The sequence below is a fragment of the Pinus tabuliformis genome, chromosome 2_1 (assembly GCF_031772625.1).
Source record: "Pinus tabuliformis cultivar Carrire ecotype Pingquan chromosome 2_1, CPIR1, whole genome shotgun sequence".
Taxonomy (NCBI): domain Eukaryota; kingdom Viridiplantae; phylum Streptophyta; class Pinopsida; order Pinales; family Pinaceae; genus Pinus; species Pinus tabuliformis.
In genome coordinates, this window is record NC_142299.1 from 401643644 (window position 1) to 401666117 (window position 22474).

General features: G+C 33.6%; 1 pseudogene; it reads left to right on the forward strand.

The window, feature by feature from the left end:
* Positions 1-17135: 17135 nt before the first annotated feature.
* Positions 17136-17624, forward strand: LOC149200567 (uncharacterized; annotated as a pseudogene).
* Positions 17625-22474: the final 4850 nt, after the last annotated feature.

The following is a 22474-nucleotide window of genomic DNA, read 5'->3' on the forward strand; positions in this document are numbered from 1 at the left end:
TACACTACATTAATACTACAACTTAATCATTGTAATAGACTATATTAATATCTACATGATTATAATTATGTGACCTTCTTTCATCACATGCATCTGAACAAACCAAAAACCACAAAAGAACTATTGAAAAACCCTACCTTTTAAGACATACAGAACTTGGCCTAATTGACTTCCTTCCTAAACCATAACTGTTCCTCCTTCCTTGGTGCTGCACCTCTTCCTAAAATATGATGCTTCTTTAGACAAATTTTTCACTTCACACATGCAATCCTTTACACGTGTATAGAACGAGCGTCTCTTTATGTTATTTTTTCATACTTTTGTTTCAGTGACTTCGCATTATCCTTGTCCATCCACAAATCCATATTTAACCATTCAAATAATTAAATAAATTATTTAAGTTCTAGATCTATTTCTTTGGTTCTAAAACTTCAATATTGGTAAATTGCCCAACCGATTATTTTTTATGGGTTTGTTTTTTTTGGAAATACTTTCTTTGCTTCTAAAACTTCAATATTGGTAAATTGCCCAACCGATTATTTTTTATGGGTTTGTTTTTTGGGAAATACTTGGCTAGTTATCCAAAATTTTAACATATTTTAGATAATTATCTATTATTTTTTATTTTTGAATTAAAAAATTATTAAGGTTATTTAGATCTACAAGGATTTAAGATGGATTTTTTCAAAAAAATATTTTACAAGGCTTTTAAACATTTAACTCTTTAAATGGAGTTAGGTTTTAGTTCTTTGTTCTAAGTGTATAATATTATTCTTTTACAAATTCAAAAACAACTCAATATAATTTTAGGTTTATAATATATATCATTAAATGAAAATCCTTATGATGGAATATAATGAGATATTTTAGGCTTTCTTTTTTAATATATTTGAAGTGGAATGGATGTCTATCATTTTTTTAATATATTTGAAGTGGAGTGTGTTTTCCATTAAACAACGAATAGAAAAAATTAGAAAAATGCGTGGCATGCTTTGCAGTCAATAGAGAAAAGTAGAAAAATGTGTGACATGCTTTACAATGAACAGTGAATAGAACAACATATAGCTGGTAGTAGAAATCTCAATTCAATGTTTCATATATTGAGTTTTTGTAAATTTTAGAAGCCAGATTCCACTTGTTTGGGTGCAAAAGTTAATTTATAGTGCCACATAGTTAATTTTATGTTTCAATAATTTATAGTGTTTTTTGTTTATGACTAATTTATAGTCAACAATTATGAACAATTTAGGTTAATTATGAGTAATTTAGATTCATGAATAATTATGAGTAATTATAAGTAACTATGCGTTATTTAGCTTTATGAGTAATTGACTAATTCTATGTTTCAGTTTTTAGGTTTATGAGTAATTTCTAGTAATTCAGGTATATGAGTAAACCAGTTCTGATTTAATAAATAGTTCTGATTTAAATATTTATTAATTATTTGTGATTTAAACAATTTTTCATTTAATAAATATTTTTTTAATCATTATTGCAAAACTTATCTGATTTCATTAGTATAAACCTTAAGATCATTGTCAAATTAAATCATGAATAATGAATGCTACATAGTTAATTTTATATTTCAATAATTTATAGGGTCTTTAGGTTTATGCATAATTTATAGTAAACAATTATAAGTAACTTAGATTTATGACTAATTATCATTAACTATGAGTTATTTAGCTTATGAGTAATTGACTAATTTTATGTTTTAGTTTTAATTTATACTAATTTAGGTATTTGAATAAACAATTTTTAATTTAATAAATAATTTTGATTTAAATATTTATTAATTATTTATAATTTAAACAATTTCTCATTTAATAAATACTTTTTTAACCATTATTACAAAGCTTAACTGATTTCATTAAAATTAGTATAAACCTTAAGATCATTGTCAGTTGGTGTATATACTTTTTTTGCAAATGTTTTGATGAAGCTTTAGTTGGTGTATATACGTTTTTTGCAAACGTTTTGATGAAGCAAAAACTGTGAAATGCTCAAAATCTTTTCATGAGCATAGAAATTAATAAATGTGAGTTTGTTAAAAGAAAACACATAATAATAGCCCTGGGGCAAGAAGATGAAATGGTAATAGCATGCCATTATTAAAATAGTTATGTAATTAATAATGTTGTTTAAAGTGAGGTATATCAAAATTATTTGGAAAACCGAACAGTGGCATTTGGCAAATCCAACAATAACAATAGGTCGAAGTAATTCCATCATCAAATGCGTTAAACATCCCTTGAAATGTAGCCGATAGCACGATAGTAATCTAAAATCACAAGTTTCTAATGTAACCCACATAATTCAACACACAAAGCCACTTATTCCAATTTTATTTTTAATTTGATTTTGCCCTCACTAATCCCAATACATATTTCATAAATGGTTATACATATCTTCATAAAGTAGCTATAAGATAATAATAAAAAATAATAAAAAACATTAATTAACAAAATCATTCAAATACCCAATTCTAACAGAGGAAAGCCTATAGATACCAATCTTTAAGGTGTAGGAGTGGTTTTATTGAAACTCTGGGTGCAATAGGTAAACGTGTTCTGAGTGGGAGTGGAGTATTAACAATAAGCACAATGATTTAGAGCCTTCAATATAAAAAGAATTAAAATGTTAAATGTAAGATATTTTTAAATTCTGGCATTCTACTTGGATCCCTAATCTAACAATTTGGAGAATAATGCAGATGCAAAAGTGTGGAACAAATATTTAAAGCCTGAAAATTATCATCTTTCATTCTATTGTATTCCTTTTTTATTATGAGTTGTGGAAATACAAAGATCTATATCGAAATTTGGGGCTATTCAATATGGGACTACTACTTATTAGGCGTGGTCTGCCTATGATAAGTGTTTGGATGGATAACATGTATTTTGTTTCCCCCCTACCTATGGATCTATCACTGGACCGTGAGGTGGGGAGACCAGGAGACCACAAACGAAGTGTGTATAGACTATGTGAAAACTCCATAAGCCCTTGGTTTTTGTAGTGGTCTTGGTCATCCAAAATTAATTGGGAATCCATTTGGTTTGAGAGATGGAACTCCTGGATTATATAATGAATATTAGCATCATGTAAGTGTTCCTTCATTTACAATTTACATTTAACTTCAACCAAACTTCACCAAAAATTAGAAATTAATTTCCCATTTTCTATTTGAGATAATTATAGATTTTTTTCATTTTATTTAACATTTTCACCTCCAATTCATACTATCTATTTCACATTTTATATTTCACATATTTTTAAAAAATATTGATTTTATTTAATCATTTTCATATACAATACATGCTACGATCTATAATATTATGTCTTTAAATTTTAATTATATGTTCACTTAATTGTATAGTTTTATTTGTTTACAATAAATAATAATAGTATACATATAAATATCAAGATACATTGAAAGTTGTGGAAAATCTATTTCTTAATTATAAAATGTGATGGCTTTATCAGAACTTTAAATTCCACGCATGGAATGATTTTATCTTAAAAGGTGGCATAAGGGGAAAATGACTTCCCTTATTGTTTAGTAGAGTGAATCGAAGTAGATGGAATGAATAAATATATTTGCACATCGCATAGAGAAAAGGAGAGTGAATCGAAATCGACAAAAATATAAATAGATTTGCACAGCAGTTAAAAAACTCAAAGTCGATGGAATGAATAAATATATTTGCACAACGCATAGAGAAAAAAAAAGTGAATCGAAATCGACAAAAAGATAAATAGATTTTCACAACAACTAAAGAACCCGTGATAGAATGATAAAGCAAAAAAATTGTGTTTAAAAAAAAATCATATAACATATGCCATATGGTTTCAATATGTTAAGAGCCATAGTTGTAGTTTACCAAAAGCCAAGCAACAAATGCAGATATTAAAGCATAATTAAAAAATAACCTTACGGATTATTGACAAAGCGCCATCCAACACAGATATTAAACCACAAATTGTGATATCCTGATTAACTATTTGATATCCTAATTAAATATCAGGATATCCTGAACAAATTCATTCCACATTAGAGTGTTATTGGTCTTTTAAATGACAAATCTAGGTAACAGTGGCCATTGAAAACAATATTAATATATAGAGTAGTAATATTCCAAATCTAGGTAATAGATTGTGCACCTTTCTTAGCATATAGAAGCCTAGAGAAGTCCCTTCAAATCATTCCAGTAATCCTTCAACAATTTCAACAACCCAAGCACTAAGAAATGCATGCATCCATGGAGAACTTTTCTTATAATAGATGGAATGGTGATGAATAACAGGTACAATAAATATTTAATCACAATTTGAAACGCTCAAGTTGCTTTATTCCTCCATGTTACAATCCTAGATGGAGTGGCAGAGTTATTATTAAGAGCATGAAAGGGTGAAATTGATGGACAAGTTAATGAAACTACCGACACCTGTTTTTTGGAGTTATTATTAAGAACATGAAAGGGTGAAATTGATGGACAAGTTAATGAAACTACTGACACTTGTTATTTGGAATTGGACAAGTGTTACCAATGGTTTGAAACCGATGATCATCTTATTCGGAAATACACATTTCCACTACTATGACAAGTGTATGTGTAAGGTGTGTGTTACGTTTTGTAGTCTTCCCATTATGGTTAATCTTCATAGATGTCAATTAACAAATGGCATGGTAAATTTTTAAAGAAGTTTGGTCAAAAATTAATTTAAACAAGGTTTTCCTCATGCGATTTAAATATGCAGGGAAGTTAATGGTGTGAATTCAATCTATTGATATTGTGGCAAAAACGAGAATATACTAGCATCTTTAAATTTAAACCATATCAATTTTTTTAATTAGTAAAAGGATTAAAGTGCTCAATTCCAATAGAAAAGACGCCTATCGACATAAATATATGTTATATTTTAAATATGTTGTAACCATGAAATATTTATTAAACTTATGTGGTTATAATATACATCACGTGAGAGATTGGTATATGTTAAGATCATTGATTCTACTTATAATAAATGGAAGTTAACGAATGTCAAAGTTTTTTTTTTTTTTTTTTTTTCCTGTTTTTAACCAAAGAATTTAAGAAAAGTTAGTTGTATAATGGGTATAATGATATGTAAAGATATAATTAAAAGTGATAAATATATTTATTAATTTCAATAATTTAAAAAATAAGTCATATTAATTATTTTTTTTTTATTTAATTAAATATTAAATTTTTAATCAAATTGTAAAAATTATATCAACTTTTTTCTTATTTATTGTGAATTAATTTTTTAATTAAATTTTAAAATTAAAATATATTTTTAATTAGAGAATAATAAAGTATACAATTTTATAAAAAGAAGATTATAAATTAAGTGTTTTGATTTACATCAAATTAACCGAGTTGTATATATATTAATATGATGTCACTATAAAATATTTAGTAAAATTGAGTAATCATAATTACATTAGTATATGTTAACATTGTTAATTCTAAATTGAATAATCATAATATAAATTATTATATGTTAACATTATTGATTCTACTAATACTTATAATAATAAATGGAGGTTAAAGAATAACAAAGTTTTTTCCCCTTCGAAAAATCGCAATTTTCATTAATAGGAAAATTACATGTTGTAGATGCTATGAGCATATGTAAAATATAGTGGCTGTTTGCCAATTCAAAATTTAAGAGCCAAAAATATGATCTCCAGGTAGGGAGACAGTCTTTTAATAGTACTGTTTAAAACAATTCAAAAATTTCTACTCTACGCAGAGAGTATTCCTGAGGACATGTACTGAAATATATATAAACATAGTAAATATAAACAAAAATAAAATAGTCAAATATCAAATGATTTCAGGCTCCTGTTGAGCCTGATCTGCCTGGTCCATATACGGGTGTTGGTAGTATTGGTATTGTTCACCTCCCCGCTGCTCCTGAATCATCCAGATGTTGCATGGCCTGATCGCTACCTCTTTGGAAAGTTTGTCAGCGATGGAGTTCCATTCCCTGTACATGTGGTGACAAACAAAATTGTCAAAGTATGTGATGTATCTATGCACTTCATCCAATATATGTCGCAATGTGAATGCATGACATGTTGTGGTTTTGTTAATCTAGTCACATACAATTTTCAAGTCACCAAATACTTGTAGATTATGATAGTCTTTTTCAATTGCAAATTGGATGAGGTATTTGGCCGTGGAGAGTTCAGCCAAATTGTTTGTACCATTTACAGGTCCCATTTGAATATGATAATGATGTGTATTTGAAATATATAGGACAGCCCCACCTCCACATCATGTTCCTTGTGTTGGTCCATCAAAGTGTTCCCAGGGTTGTGAGTGATCGATGGACTCGGGAATGATGTTCCTAGGTGGAGAGGTAGCCAAGTCCTCATGAAGTTAATTGTAATCGTCTATAATTCTAGATGTGATGGATGGCCAATGAGGGGCAGTGTCCCGAAAAATAGAGCGGTTTGTTGCTATCCAGATTTCCCAACTAATGAGTAGGGGGAGGTTTCTAGCTTTGGGCGGTGTTACAGACGACCACCAATTTTCCTGTACTTCCTTGGTAGTGTTACCCGTCCAATTGATAGGTGACAGAGTGTGTGTAAGAATGGAGGTCCAAAGATCATTTGTAACACGGCAAAAGAGGAAGAGGTGATCCAAAGATTTAGTGTTTTCTTTACATAGGTAGCACCAGTAAGGTCCATATAGCCCTCTTCTAGACAAGTTATCCCCCGTCGGCACCTTATTTTTCAATATAGACCACATAAGCAATCTAGTTCAGGGAGGTGCTTTAAGCTTCCACATATCGTTCCACCGTGTTTCAATGTGATGTGGCTTGTGTCTATTGGCCAGTTGTAGATACCCCTCTTTTGGGGAGTATCGAATATTTTTGGCGATGGCCCATGTGATATCATCTTCCCCTTCTCTTAGTCGAATGTGGGATTCCTTGAGAGCAGTAGTGTAGGTACTCCAAGCTTGGTGCCACTGTATAGGAAGCAGTAAGCTGTGGGGTGTCTTCCAAGATTGGTGGAGAAAGGTCGATCTCTCCAGATTCGCAATGTGCACTATGTGGGTGATACCTTTCTCGTAGAGGTTTCGGAGTAAGCCCTGTGGTAGGTGATGTGCATTCCCACATCCTATCCAAGGGTCTCGGCCGATTCAGATGGATGTCCCATCAAATATTCTCCAAGTTAGGTTGTCTCGAATAAGAGGAATCGAGCTCAGAACCGCTTTCTAGATATTTGAGATCCTTGATTTGTTCCAACTTGTTAGTCTCAGCCAATCCATCGGCCTTAATGGAGCAATATATTTAGCGACTACGATTTTGGTCCAGAGACTGTTGGAGGTAATTAATTGCCACCCTATCTTGGCCGCTAGTGCAGAGGAAAAATCCTCCAATTTTTTAATGCCCCCCCAATTTCTTTGGGATAGACAGAATATCCCATCTTTCCCATGCAAATATCCTTCCTATTTGATAGCCTTTCCACAGGAATCTGCAACAGAGGTTTTGTATTCGGTTGAGAATGCCTCTTGGGATCCATGCGAGGGACATCCAATATACCGGGGTGGCCTCCAATACTGCTTTGATGAGCACCAATCTTCCAACTCTCGATAAATGTTTATGGAGATCAACCATATCCAGTCAACAATTTTATATTCAAGCGATTTTAGTCTGTAACCCAAGTACCAGAGGCCTCCATCTATCTAGGTCAGAGTGAAAGGGAACCTTTGAATCGCAAAGTGTATCTCATGGGGGGAGCATTCTGATACCGTTATTGTGGACTTAGAGTTGTTAATGGTCATGCCAGTAGCGGTTTTGAAATGATTGATGGTGTTCTGTATGGTAGTGAGGTCACCGATTCCTCCATTTAGAAACATTAGTACATCATCCACAAAAAGGAGGTGAGTTATAGTACAACCCTCCAATATTCAGATTCCGAAGAGTCTGCCTCTATGGTGCATGTCCTTGATCAGTCTACTTAGCCCTTCCATGACTAAGAGAAAGAGTAGAGGAGACATTGGACACCCCTGTCTGAGACCTCTTTTAGAGCCAAAGAAGGGTGATGCAACCCCATTAATTAGTACACTAAAGGATATATTGGTGATGCAGCACATGATCCATTCAATAACTCCCACTGGAAATCCTAAATGAGTAAGAAGCATTCTCAGGGAAAGCCAGCTTACCCTGTCAGAGGCTTTTGAGAGATCAGCTTTGAGGATCATTCCTTTGATCTTCCTGGTTTGGATGGAGTGCAGTACTTCTTGGGCAGTGCCAATGGCTTCATGAATCTGACGATCTTGTAGGAAGGCAAATTGCTCTAATGATATGTGGTTGGATAGGATGGGACGGAGGCAATTTGCAATGATTTTGGATATGATTTTGTATAGGAAATTGCAGAGGGAGATGGGTCGAAAGTCATTGAAGGATGATGGGTTATCTGATTTGGGGATGAGGGCAATGAAGGTGGAGTTAATAGCCCCATGCATATGCCCAGTCTTCCTGCATTCCTCGATGACCTTGAGCAGGTCATTTCCGAGTATGTCAAAAAAGGCTAGGTAGAACTCTACAAACCATCCATCTAGACCAGGGCTCTTATCCTTTTTAAACCATTTCAGTGTGGCCTCGAGCTCCCCTAATGTGACTTCTCTGTTAAGCTGCTCGGCTTCCTCATTATCAATGAACCGAGGGAACAGTTGCGCTACTCTAATGACCTCTGCTAGGGTAGCATTGGGGGGGCCTGATAGACCTGCTTGAAGTGTGAGGTGGCTAGGGAGACCAGTTGAGGGAAGGTATCAACCTCTACTCGTTGCTCATTTGTCAGTTTCCATATGGTATTAATGACCCTCCTTCCATTAGCAAATTTGTGAAAAAATTTGGAATTATCATCCCCTTCCCTCAGCCATATAGCTCTACTCCTCAGTCTCCAGGTTTCCCCTTTATCCTTGAGAATGTTTCCTCTTATGACTGTTAATTCAGTGAGCTTTTCCCTCAGCTCATTTGAGGGGAAGGTGCCTCTAGTGTTATCCTCTAGGTTGGCTATCTCCAGTTCAATCTCGTTTAACCGATGCTCTTCGGAAAACCTCTTGTTGTGAGCCCAAATCTTGGATAGCTTCTTCAATTCCTTCAGATTGGCCATGAATCCTTCAGCAATGTTCCCACCATTGGCCGGTGGGTGAGCCTTTCAAAAGTCCATGACAAGCCAAATGTAGGAGATATCTTTCAACCATGTGGAGTTGAATTTGAGAGGAGCTCTAGGTTTGCTAATATTGCCACAGATTTCAAGGTGAATTGGCAGATGGTCTGAGAGTCTGCCGGAAGCCACTCATTGGTGATAAGTATAACCCTGCTCCAGAAATTGTTCCTTGATGAGGAATCGATCCAATCTCCTCGCAAGGCTAGCCTCCCCACTTCTTTTGTTCCTCCAAGTAGGGGCTATTTTGGCAGATGGGATATCTATGAGCTTGTGAAAGTCGAGGAGCTGCTCAAAGAAACCTGCTAAAGGGTTGGCTTGAGCATGGTGACCCCAAGATTCCAAGTAGCCTAGGGAGAAATTTAGGTCTTCTCCTAGAATGATATTATCACGCTGAGAAATATTGGCTGCCAAAATCCTTTTCCAGAAGTTCCCTCTATGATAGTAGGGCCCGTATATATTTATCATTCTAATCTCAGCTCCCAGCTCAGTCGAGTATAAGTCCACCCCTATGAACCCTATACTCCCGTAGGAACCCAATAGATTAATTGTGCAGGGGTTGTATCACAGGGAAATGCCCCCCGAGCGTCCATTTACATCAATGGCTTGGAAATTCCATCTTAGGAGCATAGATTCCAATAGAGGAGAAATGATAATAGCCATACCCAAGGTTTCCTGTAGAAAGACCATATCACTCGGCTCCTTCTGGAGAAGCCTCCTCAACGCTAGTTTTTTCTCAAGACTAGAAATCCCTCTGCAGTTGAAGGAGAGAACCTTCATGGGGGAGACACCTGAGGAGGGCTCTGTGCTCTAAGGACCCTATCGAGTGAAAGCTGTTTCCCGGAGGCCACCTCCATTCCTACCTTTTGTTTTTCTTTTGACAGGGAGGAGGGTCTGCCTCAGGGAAGCTTCTGAGTGGAGGAGGAAGGTGTAAGACCAATGCCAATAGCATCCACCATTGTTGCACAAGAAAGTGATCGGAGATGATATCGATGGGGAGCGGGGTCAGATCCAGGAATTGATACTTTTTTTGGCTCTGGTATGGTCGAGGGCGCAGGTGGTGAGGGATTAGGCATATGAGGAATGAGGGGGCTTACCGAGTGGTTTAAACAGAGATGAGGATTGTCCAGATTCGGCCCAGATTTCTTAGAGGTTACCTTATCTGCAGATGAATAAATAATGGATGCAGAGCAAGTGTTAGGATTGGGCATACCCGAAGATAGCGCAACTCCAGTGGCCGCCTTATACCTGGTCAGTGGAGGTGAAGGTGGCCGAAAGGGTGCATTCCCGTGCTTCTTCGGTGTTGACAAGGCAAGCCTGGATCCATCTGCACCAGTGTCCATCATATCAACCCCATCCGAGTGTTCCTCCTGTGTTTGTGCTCCCTAGGTTGATGAGGTCTTCCCTTTGTTGCCCATCTTTGATTTTGCGAGGAGAGGGCAGTCCTTGTAGAGGTGTCCAACATTATGTAAGTGTCTACAACAAAAGGGGACCCCCTCATAGTCCAATATCTAGATTCGGTTGTAATTCCTCCAGTGGAGCATGACTTTTTCTTGCAATCCACCTCTAATGTTTAGGTGAACCAATAGTCTTGCATAGCCCATGACCCCCATTGAGAGATAGGATCTGTCATAATCCAGGTATGTCCCCAATGAATTACCAATTCTTCTAAAAATATCCTCGGTCCAGAAGTGGAGAGGTAGACCCAAGTTGTTCTCTGTCCGGATCAAATAGCGGACTCCATATCCTTAGCATGACCGGGGCTTGTTTGATGTGATAGAAGGAGGATAGGACCCAGTTAGTATGTTTAGCTCACTTGAAACGAAGGGCGAAACAACCACGAACAAAGGTTTGTAGAATAGGCAAATCTGCCAAGTGATGACCCCAAATTTCCGCAACCCACTGTTTGAGTCTTGCTGCTGTGTAGTTCCTGCCTCTGATCCTACCAACCAGGATTGTCGCTGCCATATCCATGGTGTCTTGCCACTAAAAGTATTCTTCCCAATCAATGAAGACTTCGTGTGTCCTAGGCTTGACACACCTTTGCTTCTTTCTGGGGCAGGCTCCGCTTCCTCAGATCCCTCAAGGGTTTCTTCAAGATTAGGGTTTGGAGGGTAGGGTTAGGGTTAGGGTTTGGAGGTAACGGTGCAGAGCTAGAATGGAAGGTTTTCAAGAGAGGAAGGATGATAGTATAGCTGCCGGATGGTTGAGCAGGCTTTGTGGGAAGGGAAGAGTGAGCAGAAATGGGCAGAGCTTCTCTGAGCGGGGACTGAGATGGGTAGTGTGAGGCCATAGAGTGGTGGAGGGAGGACAAGCCAGAAGATCCAGCCACCTGTACAGAGTTGAAAGTCCTGGGGCCGAGATGATGGGAGATCGATGTTAGGGGAGGCACAGTGGAAGCCAGCCAGGTCACAGGAACCTCCGGGAGGTCGATAATGGCGTTGGGCTGTCCTTATAGTGACGGAAGTGGAGCAATAACCTCAGTGAGCTCCTTGCTGAATGGAAAATATGCTTCATTATTGGTTTGTCTGCCGAAAATGGAGATGCCCTCAAGGGGGTCCTCAAAATAATCTATAAGGTCACCTTCCATTTTTGCACCGTGGATTACACCAGCTGTTGTCGTAAATCGGAGGAACTGACACAGGCGGAGACGAAACCCTACAACGCTAAACTGAAAATGCTAGCTCGAGTCATCGTTTCGTGAGGTAAGCAGGAAATGAAGAAATGGGGGTCGTCAACTAATTACGGGCAAGCTGTGGCAGAAACAGACCTAGTATGCAGCCTAGACCCAAGTGTACTGTGGATGGCCTACCCCGTGATAGGGCGTGGTCACGCTAGCTCTGTCTTCGTCATCTTCTCCCCCAAATAATAACAAAGTTATTTAGATTTTATTTTTTTTCCTTATTTAAAAAAAGTTAGTCGTGTAATATTTTAAAAATAGTAAGCTATATAATGATATGTATAATTATATATGGATTAATTTCATTAATTTTAAAAAATAAATATATTAATTATTTTTATTATATTTAATTAAAACAGATTTTAAAATTTATGTCAACGTCCTTACTTATTTTGAATTAATCTCTTAATCAGATTTTAAAATCGACATCAACTTTAAAATCTATATCAATTTTATTTTCCTGAATTAACATTCAGAATGTATTATACCTTAATTTAACATAACAATCAAAATATGAAATTTGTGAAATATTTAACGGTATATTAAAATTTAGATAGTATTAAAATTTATAATTATAAAAAAAATATGTTAGATCATTTGATTTAAACCTTTTACTTAAAATAAGAATTTGAAGATATTAAAGCTTATAATTGGTAAATAATAATTACGCCATAAGCAGATAGTATTAAAATTTATAATTATAAAAAAATATGTTAGATTATTTGATTTAAATTTTTTAAATAAAATGAGAATTTGAAGATATTAAAGTTTATAATTATTAAGTAATAATTATGGCATAAGGCGCTCCTTCTGGGAAGAACTTCTCTCCCGTCTTCCTTATACCCGTCTGACTTGATGTTAGATGATTCAAATGTTTTCCACACTTAGATACACCCTGTCAACTATTACCCAACTCCTTAACTCACTAACTCTCTCGGGTTTTATAACTATCTCTCTCGGGTTTTAATGTTCTTTGAGACTATAAATGTTGCGTAGTGTAAATGTTGTGCATAGTTCCGAAGAAATCACTCACAATAGTAGTGAAGAAGACGAGGTCAGATACAGATACAAATGTGCAGAATTTTTTCATAAGCTTCCCTTTGATTTTGCAGAGATTAGGGACTTTAATAACATAAAGATGGAATACTTTTGTTTGCTACCAGAGTATGGTGGATGTGATTGTTTGCGACTGTTGCACTTGTATTTACAATACAGGGGATGGTAGTTGTTGTGGGTGAAATGGTATGGATTTTTCCCCTAATTTGTGCCATGGCGAGTATACTGATATATTATTTCTGTGCACCGAAACAAATCTATATGGTGGAGGTGTCCTGTTATAGGTATCATTTCAAAATTTCATAGAACATGCCATGATTTCACGGGAAAGAGCGTAAAGTTTAAAAAAAAAATCTTGAAAGAGCCACAGCCACCATGACCGAGTATGTTGTTATCCCTCCTACTCTATAGTACTTGCCCCTTAGGTTAACTCATGAGGCTTCTTGTCATGAAGAAGAGATCACCATGTTTATCAATTGGGGACTCAACACACCTATCAATATCGTCGATCAAGACTGATTTCACAAAGGTAAGTTTATTTGAATGAATTTGTAAACCATCCAAGCCACTTGATGAAAAAGCGTCCCTGGTGATATCTCCACTCCAACAAACAGAAATTATGTGCACTCCCACATTTAAATCGTCCATCTTCATTAGGATTTGTTCAAAGAAGTTTGGACATCCATCCTGAAATGCAAGACACTCTCCTTCCTTTTTAATATCATCTATATTAAGCCCTCAAGGACACTTGACTCTGGCACAAGTTTTGCTTCCATACATTTGAATTACTCCTACAATGTGCAATGTAAAAGAATATAGTTCGCTATTAGTCTTTGAATATAGTTTCAGTGTGTAAACATAAGATCCAAAATTAGGTGGCCAACCCTTTGTTCCCATTTTGTCAATTTTTCCTGGTACCTTGTGAGCCATCTAAATAAACCAATCCAAAATCAATAGCAGGGATGGAAAAGGTCAACGGTGGCTTGTTTGTAGAATATGTGCCCACGTGCTATGGTTCTCTGCAACAGAACTACGCCAAGGGTATAGAACCTTCATCCCCAGTTGCCTTCAAATAAATATAACAAATAAATGCACTGTCAAAGAATTAGTGAAAGCAATTCTTATTTTCCTTTAATCAATGCAAAATGATAAGGCAGGCCACAAGCAGAATGCATAATGCTCTGGAACATATACACACCATGCAAAGAAATTTCCACAACACATGTTGTTACTAACTAGGGAGTCGTAACCTTATATAATTAAGATCAGAAGCGTTGTCCTCAATTGAATAACAAGTTAACCCAGTGGTTATTTTCGTCTTATTGTAGATCTTTCAAGTTTTCCTAATTGAGCTTCAACCAATGCACGATTCAATCGAGTAGCTATGGCAACCGAAGACGACGCCATGAAATATGACAACATATCTCGTGTAGGCAGTGACATGTGGTTAACTGGATCGATTCCCATCAAAAGAAGTCATTTTCTCAGTTTAGTGTTCCAGTGATTCTTTATCTCGTTATCCGTTCTTCTAAGCAGATGGGAGGCTATAGAAAACCATCTAAAGTTCAAAATAATGTGATGGACTTCAATATTTTCACAAGGTAATAAAGTCACATGCAATCTTGGAAATGAATCATTGTAATTCCTTATCTCATTATTCGTTCTTCCAGGCAGATGGGAAGCTATAGCAGACCTTCTAAAAATCAAAATAAAATGAAGGACTTCAATATTTTCACAAGGTAAGAAAAGCACATGCAACCTTGGAAATGAATCACTGTAATCCCTTATCTTGTTATCCGTTCTTCCAGGAATATGGGAGGCTATAGCATACCATCTAAAATTCAAAATAAAATGAAAGACTTCAATATTTTCGCAAGGTAAGAAAAGCACATGCAATCTTGGAAACGAATCATTGTAATTCCTATGCATGGAAAGCATAAAAAAATAGCTTAATCTTATAACAGGCTAGGAGGTAGAAGTTAACACATTATTTATTTCCAAGAATAGCATGGAGACGAATGATGATGAGATCTTCATGCATGGAGAATGCTGCACTCTTAATGTCAGGTCGCAAGTAATTTCCCAATATCAGTGTACATGCTTTTACACATTTGGATAGTCTTACACCCAACACCCAAAAAAATTCATATATCTTCGGGTCGTTTGTACTATCTCAAAATGCTAGAGTTAGATATGATTGAAGGGTTTCTAAACACGTTCTTTGGAAACAGTTATCCATCCTTGTAGATATAGGAATAGAAATATTTTTAAAATTCCATTGATATGAGTTGAAATCAATTGATTGACTTTATTCATTAATATCTAAAATCTTTATTTGAGATATTTTTAAATATTACGATATCGCATCTATATGTGTAACCTTTCTTGAACCAAAACTCAATACATTCTCCATTGCAACGAGAAATAGTTGTAGTGCTACTCTGAGTCCCGATAGTTGAGAAATTAGACTTACCTCTATGCAACTCTTCCATTGAAATGAGAATAAATTAGATTTAGGTTATTGCCCATAGAATTAGCCATCGCTTGTAGATAAAGGTGCCCGGGCCAAAGTTGGAGGGAACATTACATGAAATCAATTTACCTAGAGGAAAAATGTGAATTCTCGACTTGAATGGATCAATATGATTGCCTACAAGCCCGTTCAAATCAAGTTGGTCTTTATAGGATGATGTGCGTTTCAGAATGCTTTTTAAATTGACCGGAACTACTTCTCGGGCAACTCACTTCACCTTTTTTGGAATATACAATGGGATGCTTCTCTACGAGCCTTCTTTCTTATGGCTATGATTTTGGTACTTGCTTTTAAACTAAACATCCAAAACTTGTTCTTGTTTGATCAATGTGACAAACATACAACCCAAGAAATACCCTGTTGTTTTGGTTATTCGTACTTTAGATAGAACTTGATAAATGGTTTTGTTGGTTCCCTACTTGACATACACAAGTCTATTCTAACTCCTCCTCCTCTTTTATTTAGTGTCTATCTATATGTGGAAGAATCTTATATGGTGGTACACACCCTTTATAAAGGCCTCCTAGTGCAAGCTACCAATCCAAATACTAAGATTGTAGGGTCTTCTTCATTTTGTACACAATTTCCAACCATCCAATGCCCAAATATCTTGTTATTTCAATATTTTAATGGCTATTGTGGTGGTTCATGTTTGTCAATTTAGGGATTTATGCCACAAAATTATGGAAATTTTCAAAATTTGTTGATCAATAAACGTATTCTCACTTTCCACCATAATGATTGTGAACTCTTGTGGATTGCATTTCATTAAATAATGAATGTTTAATGATTTTGAACTCGTGTGGATTGCAATTCATTAAATGATGAATGGTTGATGTTGCTTAATTCCTTTTGTATATTTCATATATTTTGACTTGTATTTCATTAAGGGATGAATGGTTGATGTCACTTAATTCTTTTTGTATATGAAATATACATTGACTTGTTATATCTATTCCATATTGGTATATTTTGATTTGTTAACTTTTCTTACTACGTGTCACGATGCCGACTTGTAATAAATGTTTGGTTGGAACTGTCTTGGGGTAGGTTGGAATCATTCATGGTTCATGGTTCCAACCTTCTTAGTGATAAGTTATTCCATTTCTGAGCTAGCAAGCGTTCTCCAAGAATTTGCATGGTTCTTATTATTGTATTTTACTAAACCTAATATTTATATATTTAAATTGAGGCATTTAATCTTGTAGCAAATTGTTCTCCTAAAATCTAGCCATATAGAAAGTCATGATTCTTATTTATTTAAAACTGATTGAACTTTATATAATCTTCTTAGGTTTTCACTTGAAAAGAGCATTATTTCTCAACAAAACTAATTTACACCTATTTGAATCCCTGTATAACATTCATTAAAATATCCATGGCTGATGTCTCTTAACTCTTTTATTATATATCATATATTTTCATCTCTTGTTAATTTACACCTATTTGAATCCCTGCATAGCATTTCATCAAAATATCCATGATTGATGTCTCTTAATTCTTTTAGTATATATCATATATTTTCATCTCTTGTGAACTTAGTCATCAAACCATGTTCTATGGCTACGTGTGAAGTTTTTTTGGAGAAGGGAGGAAACTAAGCTCTAAAAGTCAATCTTCTTAACCCACATTCAAACGCTCAACATCCAACTTCATTTGATATGACCATACAGTCAGGTCTCACAATGGATCAACTTATTCTAAAGGATTAACCTCTTATGGCCCAAGTATCATTGATGCAAGGAGTACAACACTACTTTGGTCTTTTTGCAACAAGCAAGTTATTAAAAATCTATCCCGAGTCCTCTACTAATCTTGCAACAGGTAGGTTCCCCACAACTATTGTGAATTCTATGGATAAACATCACCAAGGTCAGCCACTTGTTTCCAACGTAAGAGAAATGGGAAACTTTGGAGGAAATGTATTTAGTGTGTTGTAGGTGAGAAGTTTCAAGGGCTCTCAGGCTGCAAGCTCACAAGATATTCAAGGCACCATAGATCTCATGTATAGGTCCTTGGAAACACAAACTAATCATTCTCATGATCAACTTGGCATGGTGCATCAGGGAATCAAACAATTTACTAATGTGTAGTTGTTGAGGTCTTTTGAATAATATATTTATGACACTCATCAACTATTGTATTTCTAATATATTTGTTCTTAAAACACATTTTCCTTGTCCTGAGAATTGAAGATAATTGTTAAAACTTCATTATGACAATTATTTGTACCATCTAGATGTAGACAATTGCTTTCAATTACTATTGCTTATTTTCTTGTCATCATGTTGGTTGTGTTTGTAATCTTTATCTAGATTACAATATAATACTCAAATGGATATTGCTAATTTAGGTCAATATGGGTATATCTTATGTGGATGTTGCATCAGTTTATTGATCACATTGGATAGGATGAACTCAGGGAATGGGTTTGTAACTTGTCCCTCTATTCTTGTTCTTGAAATATATCATATATTTTCATCTCTTGTTAATTTACACCTATTTGAATCCATTGATGTCTCTTAATTATTTTAGTACATATCATATATTTTAATCTCTGGATAACTTAGTCATCAAACCATATTCGACCGGTACATGTGAAATTTTTTTTTAGATAAGGGAGGTAAACCAGGCTTTGAAAGTCAATCTTCTTAACCCACATTCAAATGCTCAATATTCATAGCTTCTTGTGCCATAACTTCATTAATACAAACATTTCTTTTCTATAGTTTCATGTAAGCCACCATGACTTCTTCAGCTTCACTTATAATTTAGTCCCAAGCCCTTATAACTCCTAGATTATTACGGGATCCCCATGAAAATGAAGTTGACAAAACGATCTACAGAATTTTAATACCATTTGGTTTAATAAAGAACCTTAATGGTCAAAAACTTAAAATGTCTTATAGTGTGGACCCCATGGGGTTTATGGCTATCTTTAAATTTCTTATGAGTGAGACAAAACCCAATTCTAGTAATTTTCTTTGAGCTCATTTAACTAAGGCAACTTGGCAGCTTTAAACCCCATCACACATAGAATGTGATTCATGGGATTGCTTCTTAAGTTATCATACATTGTCTCTCCCCTTTCAAGGTATGTGTTGGATACTATATTTTGAAATAGCTCTTTGTTGATTTAAATTGTTCAAGTAATTCCATTCTACTGAATATGATATCAGAAGCAAGTGAAATAAATTTTGGAAAACATAAAGCGTATTGTGGACTCTTGGATCTCAAATTTGTTGCAGAGAATGAGATTGGACAAGGTGATACTAAATCTAGATCTGGTACCGAGTTTTCCAAAACCAAACATCAGGATTCCCAATGTATAATTTTACGTTCATCTATGCTCATCTTCCATATGTTATCCACTTACGATGTTTCCTTTGACACAAGGCACAAGGAGGACAACATTAAGATTTCTCTTTTACTCAAATTGGGCTACATTTAGATAGCATAACATAACACATCACTTTTTATCTATGCTCTCTTCTCATATGCTACTGACTTACGGCGTTTCCTTGCAATATTTGGTGCAATTGCTAGTTTAATTCAAAATTTAATACAAATTTCACATTATTTATTATTAGAAATCACCATCAGATAAAGTATTGTGTAAATTAAAAGATGCAAGGTTCAAATCTAGACGAGTAATTTAGTCTATGGAGAGGAGGGATGCTAAAATTGGCATAATGTCATACAATCACAAGACTAACCCAATTGCCAATTTCACACACACACACTTTAAATTTATAAATAAATCGTAAATTACTATTTTCTTCACTTTCAATATATAGCATTAGCTTAAAAATAAGCTAATTAAATACAAGCAGAAGTTAAATTTATATATAAATTTATAAATTCAAATAAATTACACAAAACATAATTACAATATTAACTTAGCCTAAAAAAAATGCCACACATATTAAACTACATTTATATATAGTTTAGATTTATAAATAAATTGTAAATTACTAATTTCTTCACTTTCAATATATAGCATTGGGTTAAAAATAAGCTAATTAAATACAAATAAAAATTAAATTTCAATATATAACATTAAATTAAAATAAGCTAATTAAATGCAAGTGGAAGTTAAATTTATATATAAATTTATAAATTCAAATAATTACACAAAGTAATACATAATTATAAAATTAACTTAGCCAAAAAAAAATGCCTATACATAATCAAGAAAACTTTTAAAAATAAACATGTTATAATCAAATTTTTTATTTAAAAAATTAATAATAAAACTAATAATATATTTTTCATAATCTATCTTTTTATTTTATAAATAATCCAAATAACTTCTCAACAAGATACATGTTATTAATCATCATACCTACTACTCATGTAAAATGAACGGTAGATTATATCGCATATATTTGGATCATACCTGAAAACTTCCTATGTAGTTAAAGATTTGCAGATCTTCATTTCGAATCCTTCTGATAAACATTTGGTGGATATATATAATGCTATTGTGCCATACGAAAATGGTCGGCCTCGCTGAAATCGATTGCAGAATCACTCGGGAGTGGAGACACCCAGGGTTACTGGAATGAGGAGCGTGACAATTAGGATTTTAAATGCCATTATCCCTGGCAGCCTACCACCTCACAACTATCTGCTGTGATTATTCAGATCTGTCTAGCAGCGAGTAGAGTAGTTATTAAGTTAATTACTGATTAGTTTAATAATTGAATAATTTTACTACTTATCTTTCATTTTGTTAGTTGGATTATTCACAATATTTATACTCCTTAAAAACTGTTATTTTCCTCAAAGCAGCTAAGAATTCGTTAACCAAAAGAGAGCCTAAAGAGCGGATTCCTAGTGTCCATCTTCCGTATGTTCAGGGGACGACGGATAAGATTGCGAGGGTTCTTAAGAAGCATAATGTCCCCACAACTTTTAGACCTCTCAACACCATTCGTAAATCCCTTAGATCCGTAAAGGATCCCATCGACCCTAAGGACATGAAAGGGGTTTATATTATTCTTTGTTCTTGTGGGACTCCCTATATTGGTGAGAATGGTCGTTCCATTAATCAAAGGATTAGTGAGCACGCCGCTGACCTCAAGCATATGAGAACTAAGTCTTCCGCTTTAGCAGAGCATGTGGAGAAAACCAATCATCATGTCTGCATAGAGGAGGCTAGTGTGATTGCTAGAGTGTCGCAATTCCATCACCTGAAATTTATGGAAGCCCTGGAGATTGAAAAATGACCGAACAATCTCAATAGAGAGGATGGCTGGAAGATCAGTAGTTGCTGGATCCCAGCCCTCTCCTCCTAGTCGTTTTATTTTTTTTCCACCCTTATTTCATCGATATATTAATTTTTTATATGGTAATTTATTTATTTGTTATTATTATTATTTATTTATTTATTTATTTTTTACTATTAATTTAAACTTAATTTATCTTCAAAAATTAATTTATATCTATTTTAATTAATTAATTTAAACTATTAATTAATTTTAATATTGTGAAGTTATTATTATTATTATTATTATTATTTGTTTATTTATTTATTTTTAATTTTTAATTTTTAATTTTAATTTTATTTATTTATTTATTTATTTTTAGACCTTGAATTAATTTTTATATTTTCAACCCTTGAATTCTCTAATTTTATTTTATTTTTTTATTTTTTTATTTTTTTGACGAATATTTATATTACTAACCAATATTTTTATCCAACAATTTAAAATTAATTTTATTAATTAATATATTTGAAATTATTTATGTATTTATTATTATTATTATTAATATATTAATATATTTGAAATTAATTTATTTTATGTTTTAGTTATTATATTATATTAATTTATTCTATATTAATAACCGAATATATATATATATATATTAAATAAATACCCCTTATCATGGTCAAACTAGTCGTTATAACTAACTAATATTTGTATTTAACAATTCTAAATTAATTTGATTCTTATTCTTGTTAATTAATATATTTGAAATTATTTATTTGTTATTATTTAATGATTTAATAATTTTACCTATTCTAGTATACGTTTCTAACAATTTTTAAATTAATTTAGGTTTATTAATATATTTAAAATTAATTGATTTGTAATTAATTTATTTTATGATTTACTTATTATATTAATTTATTCTATATTAATAACTGAAATTTCTTTTATATAAATAAAATAAATAAATAATATAAATTAATATAATACCCCTTATCATGGTCAAACTAGCCGTTATGAGGTCAAATCTAGCTGTTGTCTTTTTAGCTGTTATCTTATCGAGTAATCTGAGTCAGTGGATATTCTGCCCTATCTATTTAAAGTGCATAGCCAGATTTGCTCATCCAACTTGTCCTGACAATGAACCACACTGGTTGGTTCGAAACACGTCGACAAATTTTTTTCCATGTGATTTTCGCCGAAGAATTCTTCAAAAATTTGATATGGATCACAGAAGTCCCAATTCAATAATTGATTCCCTGTACGGAGGAGCCACTGCATCTAAAGATTGGTATATGTTAACATCATTGATTCTACTTGTAATAAATGGAGGTCAAAGAATACCAAAATTATTTAGATTTTTTTTCCCCTTCCATGGTTTAAGAAAAAGAGTTAGTTGTATAATGAGTATGTATAATTAACATTGGCAAATATAGAGATTAATTTCAAAAATAAATATATTAATCAATTTTTTAAAATTTAAATCAAGCTTATTATTATTTATTGTATATTAATCTTTTAATTAGATTTTAAAATTACGTTAATCTTTTAAGTTAAAAAATAACAATGAATACAATATTATGAAATTGAGAGCTTTGAATTTACATGAAATTAACTAAATTTCATATATATTAATATGGTATCACTATGAAATATTTGGTAAACCTGAGTGATCATAATCTGCATCACATTAGTAACATTATTGATTCGATTAATACTTATAATAATAAATAGAGGTTAAAGAATAACAAAGTTATTACTTTCCAGAAATCCAAAATCCAAAA